This window comes from Vombatus ursinus, unplaced genomic scaffold (genome assembly GCF_900497805.2).
Source record: "Vombatus ursinus unplaced genomic scaffold, bare-nosed wombat genome assembly UNPS02014804.1, whole genome shotgun sequence".
In the NCBI taxonomy this organism is placed as follows: domain Eukaryota; kingdom Metazoa; phylum Chordata; class Mammalia; order Diprotodontia; family Vombatidae; genus Vombatus; species Vombatus ursinus.
In genome coordinates, this window is record NW_020954582.1 from 12113587 (window position 1) to 12125542 (window position 11956).

General features: G+C 42.9%; 1 protein-coding gene across 15 annotated transcripts in view; it reads right to left on the bottom strand.

Moving 5' to 3' along the window:
• Positions 1-11124, bottom strand: part of SGIP1 (SH3 domain GRB2 like endophilin interacting protein 1) — a 237108-nt gene extending 225984 nt beyond the window's left edge. For all 15 annotated transcript variants that reach the window (XM_027874133.1, XM_027874131.1, XM_027874136.1 and 12 more), the window contains exon 1: positions 10793-11124. The gene's annotated coding sequence lies outside the window, so the exon portion shown is untranslated. The remainder of the gene's footprint in view (positions 1-10792) is intronic.
• Between the last annotated feature and the right edge of the window lie 832 nt (positions 11125-11956).

Genomic DNA, 11956 nt, shown 5'->3' on the forward strand with positions numbered 1-11956 from the left:
CCAGGCACTGTGCTAAGTTCTGGGGATATAAAGAAAGGCAAAAGACAGTCCCTGCCCTCAAGGAGCTCACAGTCTAATGGGGAAGACAAGAGGTAAACAACTATAGACAAACAAAATAGCACAGGATAAACTGAGGGTAATCAACAGAAGGAAACAGGAACTATGAAAGAAGATGCTATCTATATCTGGAGAAAGAACTGATAAATTGAAGTATGCATAGTATGCTTTTACATATATCTATAAATGTGTCAAATGGTGGACTTCTCTAGGGTGGGGTGAGGAGGAAGGGAAAAAGAGACAGTTCAGAACTTAAAAAGTAACAATAAATAAATGCAATTAAAAAAAAAGAAAGGCATGGAAATAGAATTTCTCAAAGGAAATCAGTCACGAGATTGGAGCTGGAGTGAGCAGGGGTCCCAATAGGTGGTGCGGTGGATGGACTCAGGATCTGAGTTCAAATCTAGCCTCAGACACTAGCTATGTGACCCTGGCCAAGTAACTTCACCTGTCTGCCTCAGTTTCCTCAACTAGAAAATGAGGATAATAATAATACCTACATCTCAGGGTTTCTGTGAGGACAAAAGGGTTTAGTCCAGTCACATAGTAGGCACTAGGTAAATGCTTATTTCCCTCCCCTCCCTCCCCCATGCCCAGGCAGGAGGAAGTACTGACAGCATTTGTGGTGACCCATCCTTCTTCCCTCTCTCTCCTCTCCTCCCCCAAACAACACAAGCATTTAGAGACCAAAATCAGTTCTTCAAATGACATCCCAAAGAAAGCCATCTGCTTGGTTTGGGCAACAGGTGTAGAGAGGAATGAGAAATAAATGAGATGTTAGGGAGCGAGGGAAAGGAATTAAGTGATGGCAGAAAAGGTCACGGAAAGAATCTGCTCCATGGCTGGGGGAGGAGGCTCGCCTTAAGAAAGCTGCATGGTACCTATGTTGTGAGTCATAGAAACCATCTATTCTTAGCAAACTTTGTTTAACTAGCCCTCCTACCTTATTAATGAATAGCTTACACAAAGAGGCACTCCAAAGTTTAAGTGATAATAATAATAGCTAACATGTATGTGGCATCTAAGGTTGCAAAGTACTTCATACATATATACATACTTATTCATATATGTATGTGTATGTGTATATAGGTATTTATGCATGTGCATGTGTGTGTGTGTGTATACATGTACCTACCAACTAAGATTTTATAAATATATATATATATATATACCTCCAACAACCCCTGTGAGGTTGGTGCTATTATTATCCCCAGTTAACTGATGGCCAAACTGAGGCTGAGGTTAAATGTGTTTAAAGCATTTCCTCCTATCAACCTTTCTTGTGTGTTGGTAGTACAAATATTATTGTCCTCATTTTATAGACAAGAAAATGGAGGCTGAAAGAGGTTAAACAACTTTGCCCCCAGTCACACAGCTAGTACTAGTTGTGTGACCTTGGGCAAATTATTTTATACCCCTGGCCTTTGTTTCTTCATCTGGGAAATGAGGGGGGCTTGATAGACAACCTTTGTGGTCCTTTGCAGGTCTAGATTATATGACTCAGTTTCCTCATTTATAAAATGAAGCTGTTGGACTAGATTATTTCTGAAGTCCCCATCTAGACCTTATGAATAAGTCAAGTCAACACAAGCATTTATTAAGTGCCTACTGTGTACCAGGCACTGTATATAACCATGGAGATGAAAAGGGAAACAAAAACAGCCCTTGCCCTCAAGAAGCTCTCAGTCTAAGGGGGAGACAATATGCAAACACTTGGCACAGATGAGATAGATACAGGCTGAGCTGGAGATAATCTTAGAGGGAAGCAGGCAGTAGAATTAAAGGGGATAGGAATGACTTCTTGCAGGAGGTGGAATTTTAGCAGAGACTTGAAGGAAGCCAGGGAAGCCAAAGACAAGGAGGGAGAGAAATCCAGGCCAGGGAGAAGGATGCTAAAAATACCCACAGCAAGGAGATAGAGGGTCCTGTCAGAGGAGCAGCAAGGAGGCCACTGGCAACATACATGGAAAGGATTCAGGTTTAAGGACACTGTAGAGAAAAGAAGAGGCCAGGCTAGGGAGGGCTTGAAAAGCCAAATGGTAGATTTAAATTTTATTTTGGAGGTTGCTGAAGTCAGGGTGGGGGGCTGAGGAGAGAGTGACCTGGTCAGACCTTCACTTGAGGAAGATTAACTTGACATTTCAATGAAGAATGGGCAGGAATGTAGACAGACTTGGGGCAGGAATGTAGACAGACTTGAGGCAAGGAGACCATTTTCAATGGTCCAGGTGTGAGGTGAGGAGGGTTGAGGGTCTGCACCAGTGTGGTGGTGGTGTCACAGGAGGGAAAGGGACATATGCAAGAGATATCATGAAGATAGGAAAGACAGGTCCTGACAACTGCTGGGCTATAGGGATGGGGACAAGAGAGAGTGAAAATTTGAGGATGACACATTTAGATGGTGAGCCTGAGTGACTTGGAGGATGGCCATGCCCGCAATAGTAACAGGGAAGTTAGAAAGAGGGAAGGGTTTGAGGGGGGAGATAATGGTGAGTGGTTTTTGTTTTGTTGTTAGGATGGGGGGACAAGGGTTTGTAGGAAGTAGGAAAGCAGCCATTTGACAGGGAGAGATTGAAGATGAAAACAAGTGGAGATGATAGAGGGGTGATCTCCCGGAAGAGGCAGAACAGAATGAGATCACTGTGCACATAGACTGAAGGACCACCTCTTTGCATTAGAAGTGGGAATACCGAAATTCAAACCTAGGTCTTCTTTCTTTAGTTTCATTGAAGCCCTTTACTTTTTATACCACAATCATTTACCAATATACCCTGAGCCCCACCACTGAACCTACCCCTTGCACAACTAACATACATTTTTTTAAACCAACCCATAAAACTGACAAACAAAATGGCCCAGTCTGACAACATATGCCATCTTCTATTCCCAACATTCTCCAGGTCTCTGCCAAGAGGAAGAAAGTATTTTTCAGGATTTATTCTCTGGGACCAAGTTTGATCATTACAATTGATCTGAATGTCTCCATCTTTGAGGGCAGTTTTCACTGACATTATTGTAGTCATTTTGTGTATCGACCCCTGGTTCTGCTGTCACTTTGGTTCATAGAAGTCTTCCTGTATTCCTCTGAATTCCTCATGTCATTTTGTCACAATAGTATTTCATTACATTTACACGCTCCCATCCCTCCCAAAAGCAAGGAGAGATGGAAAGGACTTTTAAGGCCATCGCGTTCACCTTTTTCATTTTATAGTTGAGGAAACTGAAGCAGTCAGTGGGCACCTAACTGTTTTTAGTCTTTTGTAACTACAAAAACTGTGATTATGAATATTTTGGTATAGATAAGATTTTTCCTCTTTTAGTCTCAGTCTGGCTTGGGATGTTTTCTTGAGAGTGAGAACCTCTAAGCCCAAAATGTTTTCCCTTAGACCCCTTCAAGTGTGAAGGACTCTTCAAAGTTAAGGAGTCCCAGTCAATGGAAGAGCTAAGTCTCCTTTTGCAAAGCATACAGAAGTCTTAATCCCCTTGGATATATCCAAAAGATCTATATAGAGATATGTGGGGCAATGACCCCATTTCATGGAGCCATCCAGTGTGAGAGAATTAGAATGGCAAAAACTCCAATAGTGATGATGGTGATGATGAGGATAATAATAATAGCAGCTAACACTGATATAGGGCTTTATGTGTCAGGCACTGTGCTAAAGGCGTTATAATTATTATCTCATTTGAATAGCTGTGGTTCAAATTCACATGGCTCACGGCTCAAATTGGCTTTCCAGCCAAATGCAGTGTACCTCAAAAGGAAATGCATGAGAAAGCTCACTGCTGCTAGACCAACTAAAGCTTTTATAAAGACTTTCTCATGTTAGCTCATTGACATTACTCCATGAAGTCTCCACCACTCTTCCGCACACACATGGTATAGGTCTTTGTTCTTCTCACTCTTTAATCTTGGGATACCCAGGCAGGAGTGGGGTATTTCAAATTGAACTCCAGTCTTTTCCTTCTCATCTCAGGGCACTATTCAGCACAACTATGATACCAGCTGCGGCTCAACAGTTGCCCATTCAATCATTTGAAAAATAAAAAGAAAAATAATAATAGCAACGACAATAATAATTTAATTTTAGTTGATGTTCCCAGAATCACAGAATGAGACAGTTGGAAGGTACCATCTAATCCAATCTATATTCAAAAAGTATGCCATCTATAACACCCTGACCAAGTGGTCAGATGTGTTTGGAGACTTCTGAAGAGGAGGAACTCACTCTGTCTCAAGGCAGCCATTCTACTCTGGGACAATTCACACAGGTAAAGAGTGTGGTCTGACATCCAGCCTCAATTGATCTCTTTGCAACTTTCAGCTGTTGGTGTTATTTCTGCCCTCTGGAACCAAATGGGACAAGTCTAGATCTTCTTCCACAACCATACTTGACAAGGGCCACCGTGTCTCTCTTGAGTCTTCTCCAGACCAAAAATCCAAAGTTCTTTCGGCCCATCCTCACATGGATCAGACCACAAGACCCTTCTTCATTCTGGTCATCTCCTCTGAATTTTCTCCAGCTCATCAATGTCCTTCTTAAACTATGGTGCCCAGAACTAAACACAATACAACAGATGGAATCTGACCAGGGCAGAATGCAGGGGAACTATCACCTCCCTATTCCCAGAAGTGATACCCCTCCTAATTTAGCCCAAGATAATATTAGCTTTTTTTTTTGTTGCTGTAGTACATTTACATGGAGCTTGCCATCCACTCGGATCCCCAGAGATTTTTCAGAACAACTGCTGTCTAGCCATGACTAACACCCCATCTTCTATTTGTGAAGTTGATCTCTGTACACAAGTATAAGATTTTATATTTGTCATTATTTAATTTTATGCTGTCAGATCCATCCCATTGTTAGATTCAGCCCATTACACTAACCTGTGAAAATCTTTTTGGATCCTGACAGTGTCATCTGGTGAATTAGCTATCCCTCCCAGCTTGCTGTAATCTGCAAATCTGATGGGCATGCCATCTGTGTTTTATCCAAGTATAGCCTGGGTGCTGCACTGAGCCCCACCTTTCCCCAGGCTCTCTCTCCCAACTGGGACTGTTCTGTTCATCCCCAGTAGGCTTCCACTTTGGCAAGTAGAGATGATGTCCCCAGAGGGGATCACCATGCTGCAACAACTCAAAGTTTATCTCTGGATCCTAAGGACAACAGCGGTTTAAGGATGGTATATTCCTACAAGTCACTGTAGCTTCTGAGCTATATGGTTATGTTACATTTACATACAAATCAATCAGTAACAGTAACACTATTGACTCAAGATATACAACACAAAAGATAAGGCAAAAGTGATAATGATCATAACATTAAACAACTAAAGGCAAAAGTAGTAGCAGTCATTGCTTTAATTCAACAGAAGGCAAAAGCAAGAAAAATCCAAACATAGCAGTGCAATCATTAACTTGCGTCACACTCTCCCACCAACACGCATAGTGTTGGTAGGGGAGAGTGGGCACACACTTACAGAAACTTATTAGAAAGGCATATGAGTACACCGTACAAAGCTACCTTTCTACTAGGGTACTCACCTTCTAGTCATTTTCTAACTGATGAAACAATGACAAGCACTTTTAGCTCACAGATACCCTTAATGGTATGCTGAAAGAGTGTGATTCTTTTATATGGTAAAATGTGTCAGTGACATGCAGTTCCCTTAAAGCAGAGAATTACAAAGCTTCTCAGGTTGGCTCTCTGGGCAATGCAGACAAGCTCAGGCAGATCTTCACTCAACAGGATTCTGCTTTTTCCAAACAACTTCTATCAAGTCTCTCAAAACAGATGCAAAGCCTGTCTTTCTAACCTTACCTTCATCTCTCAGACCCTTTACGGCAAAAATGCATTCCTCAAAGGTTTCCATTATCAGCTTGTGGATGGTTCTAGAGAGGAATATGCTCAGATAACTCTATACACAGCAAGAAATGAGGAGTCATCTGTCCTCCAACCAGCACAGCAGCTAAAGAGAGTTCTCTCAGCAGACAAGAACCCTTCTCCAGCCAACCAATCAAACAGTGCCTCTTTTCCCCCAATCAATGGATTCTCAGCAAAACATCTGAAAGGCTTGATGTTCAGTGGTCATCTATTTCAGCTGGGTGACTACTAAAAGTCAGGCTCTTCAGAGCCACCTGTTTTAACTGTGGCTGGGTAGGTGAATGTATGGGGTGTTCATGGAGGACTGGTGGGAGGACTTGCTGAGCCCTTTTCAGAGCTGCTTATCCATTTTAGGTGTCTACCTATCACCCAACTCTCACCTGTGGCTCCAAGAAGCTGCAGCATGAACAGTGCCCACACCCTGGTAAAAACTATCTCGAGGCCATGCTAAATCAGGTTGAGGGTAACTGACTTGGCACTAAACTCGTCAGTGAGTGAGGGGCATATGTACCCCAAGTATGTGGAGTCTTTCCCTGGCAGAATGGTTGCATGGGAACAAATTGCTCCAATGGCCATGAAGATGGTTGAAGCAGATGCTGTGGGGCACTTAGAGCTTGGCCAGACATTTAAGATGCCCAGGCCATTGCCAGTCATCTTGACTCTTATCCTGCCACTGGGCTTCAATGACCCTGGGAGAGAGTGAGGCTGATGACTTTGTGCAGCTCTGCCTCACTTAAATCCAGTTCATATGCAAGTTAAGACATCACCCCATGATAGCTGGGAGTGGCTTCATGTCTCTCCTTCTATGTCTTCTGTTCCCAGATTCCTAAAATATTTCCTGTGTTCAGCTTACTATCCTGTTTCTTCTACTGGCTATCTCTTCTCGTGACTTCTTGTTTCTAGCTTCTGAGTCAAATCATTGCCTCCTCATAAGCAGTGAATCATCTCCTACTAATGATGTGAAACTGAATGATTCCACCTTCTTTTGAGGTATCTCTCCAAAGGTCCTTACACAATATTTCCATAGTCCCCAGTTATTTTATTTACTTTTTTTTTAGTTATAACAATCACATGCAAACGCGCTGAGGGAAAGTCATGCCTCTTACCCATTATTACCTCAGTTATTATATTACCTTTATCCAGGTCTTCTCAGTACCATCCTCTGAAGGACAGTTCTCTACCTGCTCATCAGAGCTGTCAATGTCTGTCCTCAATATTCTGACTGAGAGGCTTTTCTAAGATACTTCCTAAGTTGAATTTTATCAGTTTGGCTGTCATATGTCCTTAAGTCTGCCCCCTTCAGCAACCAAAATGTTCACATATGAAACACAAAACATTGCTTAAAAAATGTTAAAGAGTACAGGGCCAAGCAGAGACTTCCTGACATGTTGACTTTGAACCAACAACTTCAATGTCCAGAATTCTTTCCAATATGCCCACTGCTTTGCAAGAATGCCTCAAACCACCAGTTTTGCCCAACTTCCTGATTTCTTGCTAGGGCTTAAGGGGGGTGCGGATACTACAGGCAAGCATGGATGCAGGGTCTAGTGCAATGAGTTGTAGATTTGGAGTCAGAGGATAATAATAATAACAATAATATTTATATAGAGCTTTCTTTGTGCCAGGGATGGCAATAAGAACTTTACAAGTATTATCTCGTTTTATTCTCACAACAATCCTGGAAGGAAGGTACTATTTTATCCCCATTTTTCAGATAAAAAAAAAAAAAACTGGACACAGAGGTTAAGTGACATGTCCAGGGTCATACAGCTAGTAGTGTCTGGGACCAGATTTGAATGCAGGTCTTTCTGAATCCAGGCCCAACACTCTCTACACTATAACTGCCCCTTCCTTACCTATTACATTGTAAACTGTCTTAAAATACCAGTAATTACCTAATAATAATAACTGACAACCATCCTGCCAGGAAGATACTGCAAATATTAGTCTGTTTTACAGATGAGGAAATAATGCCTCAGAGGAGGGTGATTTGACCAAGGTCACACAGTCGGTAAATGTCAGGGCTGGATTTTGAAACCAGTTTTTCCTTTCACTAGAGTCATATTTGCACTTTACTGTACCATGTCTTCTTGTTGTGGGGATTGTTTAAAATCTTAAAAGATGTGATATTCCCATGCTCAGCTTACGTGACGTTTGCACTGTCATTTTTTTTTGAAGGCGTCTCCCCTTTTCCACTTCAATGTATAGACATTCACCATCAGCACCCTTGGGCAGCCAGAGGGGTAATCAGCTTGGAATCCAAGAAGTTTCCAGCCACTCCCAGCTATCATGGGGTGATGTCTTAACTTGCATATGAACTGGATTTAAGTGAGGCAGAGCTTCTGCACAAAGTCATCGGCCTCACTCTCTCCCAGGGTCATTGAAGCCCAGCGGCAGGATAAGAGTCAAGATGACTGGCGATGGCCTGGGCTTCTTAAATTGGTGGGCTCCGAGGTCCGGGCAGGTCAGCATAGGAGGGGAGGGGAGGATTGTTTGCCTGAACTAAAATAAAAATGATATCAGAGGATTCTCAATCTGGGACTTGAAGGGACAACATCAAGAGCCATCTCGTCCTACCCCCTCATTTTACAGACAAGGAAACTGAGGCCAAGGAGATCCTCATCAGTTATATCTTACAGAAGTCTGCTTGCCACTATGCACCTCCCTGTGGGGATTCATTTTCAATTCTTCAAAGGCTGTTGCATCCCATGTCTCATATCCGCAATAGCAAAGCCACCAAAATATTGAATAATAATAATAAACCACATTGATAAAGTACTTTTTTTTGGTTGTTACATCTCAGGAATCTAAGAGAGTGCTTTGCATGTGGTATGTGCTTAATAAGTGTTTTGTGAATTATGTCAACCTAGCCCTTCTTGGGAATCCACCCTCAATGACTCTATCTGTATTAAACCTCATTACCAGTTCCTCCAGTCATAGTCACATAGTAAGAGTGATTTGGCTGTGTAGTAGAGGGTATAAAAATAAATCCATGGTTAAAGGACAGAGAAATGCAAACATGCAGGCAGCTCAAACAACAGAATAAATCGATAAACAAAAATATCACCACAAAATCTTCATCAGGTTGACTAGAGTAGACTATGAAGGTTAGAGGAAGTTTGAGATTTTCAGCTCCTTCCTGGAGTGGGCGACCAGCCTGCCATCTCTCTTTCAGCTGGATGTCGGACTTCTTGCTCAACACGATTCACGTCCCTATCAACGTTTCTCTAGCAACTCTGAAGCTAAAACAACTCCTGCTCTTAGCCCATCTTACGGTGTAGTAATTTACTTTTATTTTCAGCTGTTAAAACGTTAGGGTTTAGAGAGTTCAGTATTCAGATTGAGAGGCAGTGTAGGGTAGTGGAAATTAGACCGGATTGGGAATCTGGGGACTTAGATCATGTCTCTGACACTTGACATCTATATGTGGGGACATACTTAAGGCAATGCAACTGGTACTTGTTTCAGGGTATTGAAATTTAAAAGGTGCTGATGTCACATGAGATCTCATCACCATGCTGATTGACTCTGTTTTTGATACTTTCCAACTAGGGCTGAAGGGTAGAGTATTAAACTTCTCCCAAAACCTTCCTCTATAAGAGAGATCTGAACTTTCCAGGTAATTTCATTTTACATGATTAACTTGACTTTGTTTCTACTCCAGCAAACAACATGGTGGACCCATCCTCCCACCCTCCACTTTCCAGATTCCTTTGTATGTTGTCTTCTCCGAGGATTTGTAGGTTCTTTGGGGGCAGGAGGCTGTCTTTTTCTAATTTGTATCCCTAGCACTCCCCACAGTGCCTGACACACAGTAGGCACTTAATAAACACTTATTGAAATGAATTGAATTGATAACACTTGGACTCCTCCACCAACAGATAGAAACAACAGAGTCAAGCAATGAGTTAACAAAAATAGTGATCAAAACAATAATAGCTAACATATATACATACATATATACACATACATGCATATGCACACACACATGCATACATATAAACTTTAAAGTTTTCAAAGCTTAAATATTATTCCAAAGTTTACATATACTATCTCATTTTAACCCGTTAGGTAGAGGTTACCTATTACCCCCATTTTAATAATAAGGAAACTGAGGCAGAGAGGGATTAAGTGGGTTGCCTAGGGTCACACAGAGATTAAGTGTCTGAGCCTGGATTGGAACTCAGGACTACAATTCTAACATTTTGTCCACCCTGTTACCTAGGCTAGTTAAAGCAGAGAGCTAAGCAATGAAGTCCTTCCTGTTCCAATGGCCTCCCTCCTCCTCAGCTCAGCCATGCCCTGTTTCCTCTCTCCTGTTGTCCATGAGGGAATGCCTTTGATGTTGCTTCTACCAGCTCTGTTTTATGAGGCTTTCCCTGTGTACCAGAATTCCTAGTTATAGCTCTGCCTCTGGGACCCTGGTCTTTCAGTTTTTCCATCAGCAAAATGGAGATAAATGAATTAGATTGTAAGCTCCTTGAGGGCAGGGACTGTCTTGCCTCTTTTGGGTCCCCAGTGCTTATGACAGACTAAGCACTTAGTAGGTACATAGTAAGCACTTAATAAATATTTATTAATTGATTGATGAATGAATGAAACACATTCATTACACACTTACTATGTACCAAGTACTGTACTAAGTGTTGGAGATACAAGTACAAAAGTTGAAACAGTTCCTGCTCTCTAGGAGCATAACACAAATGGGAAGGGAGTTTTGATCTGGGAAATCACAGGGATGGTAGATGGAGCTAGGACAGTCCACTGTCATGCCCTTTGCAGGAGAAATGATGATATGATTATTATTTTCAAAGAAGAGGGGAAAAGCTGGGAGAGGGGGAGGTACTTACCCCAATAGGGTGGATGGCTAGATGGTATGCGAAGCCTGGTCCAGTCTGGGGCAGGCTGGGAACATTCAGTAAACCAATCAGGACAGCTGGTGCAAAAGGGCAGGAGACCCAAAGCTGAGCTGATCTGGTCCCCCAAGGCACAGCTGGCATTGAGTGGGTGCCAAGAGTGTTATACCTGGTATTTGTTCCTTTCGTACCCACACCTCACACCCCAGTCTCCCTATTTAGCAGCCAATTGAGAAACCCTATGGATTCTGGGGAATGCTCCTCTACCTTGACTGCAGCCCAGCTCTACCTCCAGCATGGAGGCAGGCTATCCTGGAGGCTGTACTCTGGACCCTAGAAGCAGCCAAGATTTCTCATTAGAGAAGCTTCAACTTCCTGCCTGCCAGTAGCTACGCCCAGGGGTGGGGGTGGGGGTGGGGACTGTCCTCCTTAACCCCCTACTTGCCCTTTGCTCACAAATTACTAGTTACAGCCCTGTCTGCCACACACCATGGGGAGATGGCTGCAGCAGCCAAGCCCCAGATTCAGATAAGGAAAAAAAAAGAAAAGAAAAGAAAAGTGAGTCATGAAAATGCTATCGACTTCTAGTTCCCAACTGAGTCAGGCTTTCAGTCCCCGTGACAGGCCCGGGATGGAGCAGATGCTTTGGTGGCCCCTCCTACTTCTGCCTGTGCCCAGGACGGCTCCCATCTGGGCTCTGTTGACAAGGTGCCTTCTGGACGCTTGCTGCTGAGCACCACCAGCTTATGGCTCATAGAAGGAAGAGGATTTGCTTAAAGCGGCTTCAATCCACAGGTTTCCTTCCCTAACCCCGTCTCAGGTCAGAGCATTAAAGCCCGCAGTATTTTTGGAAATGACAAAGTGAGTCAATGGAGTCTTTGCATTTTCCCACGTACCATTTGCCAGGAATCTACAGTCAGAGCCTGACTGAGGCTCAGCTTTCCCAGTGATGGCTTCCAAATAAAAAACGAAGAAAAACAAGTGTGTCTCTCACATGGGCACGTGATTAGATCGCGTGTCTCAAACTCAACTGAATTAAACTGAACCAACAAATAAAGGATCTGCTACAGGTGGGTCAGCAGCCTAGTGCCCAAGACAGTTCTCGAGGCCCAGAGGCGTTAACTGGCCTCCCCGAGGTGGTAGATGTCCAAGGGAGGT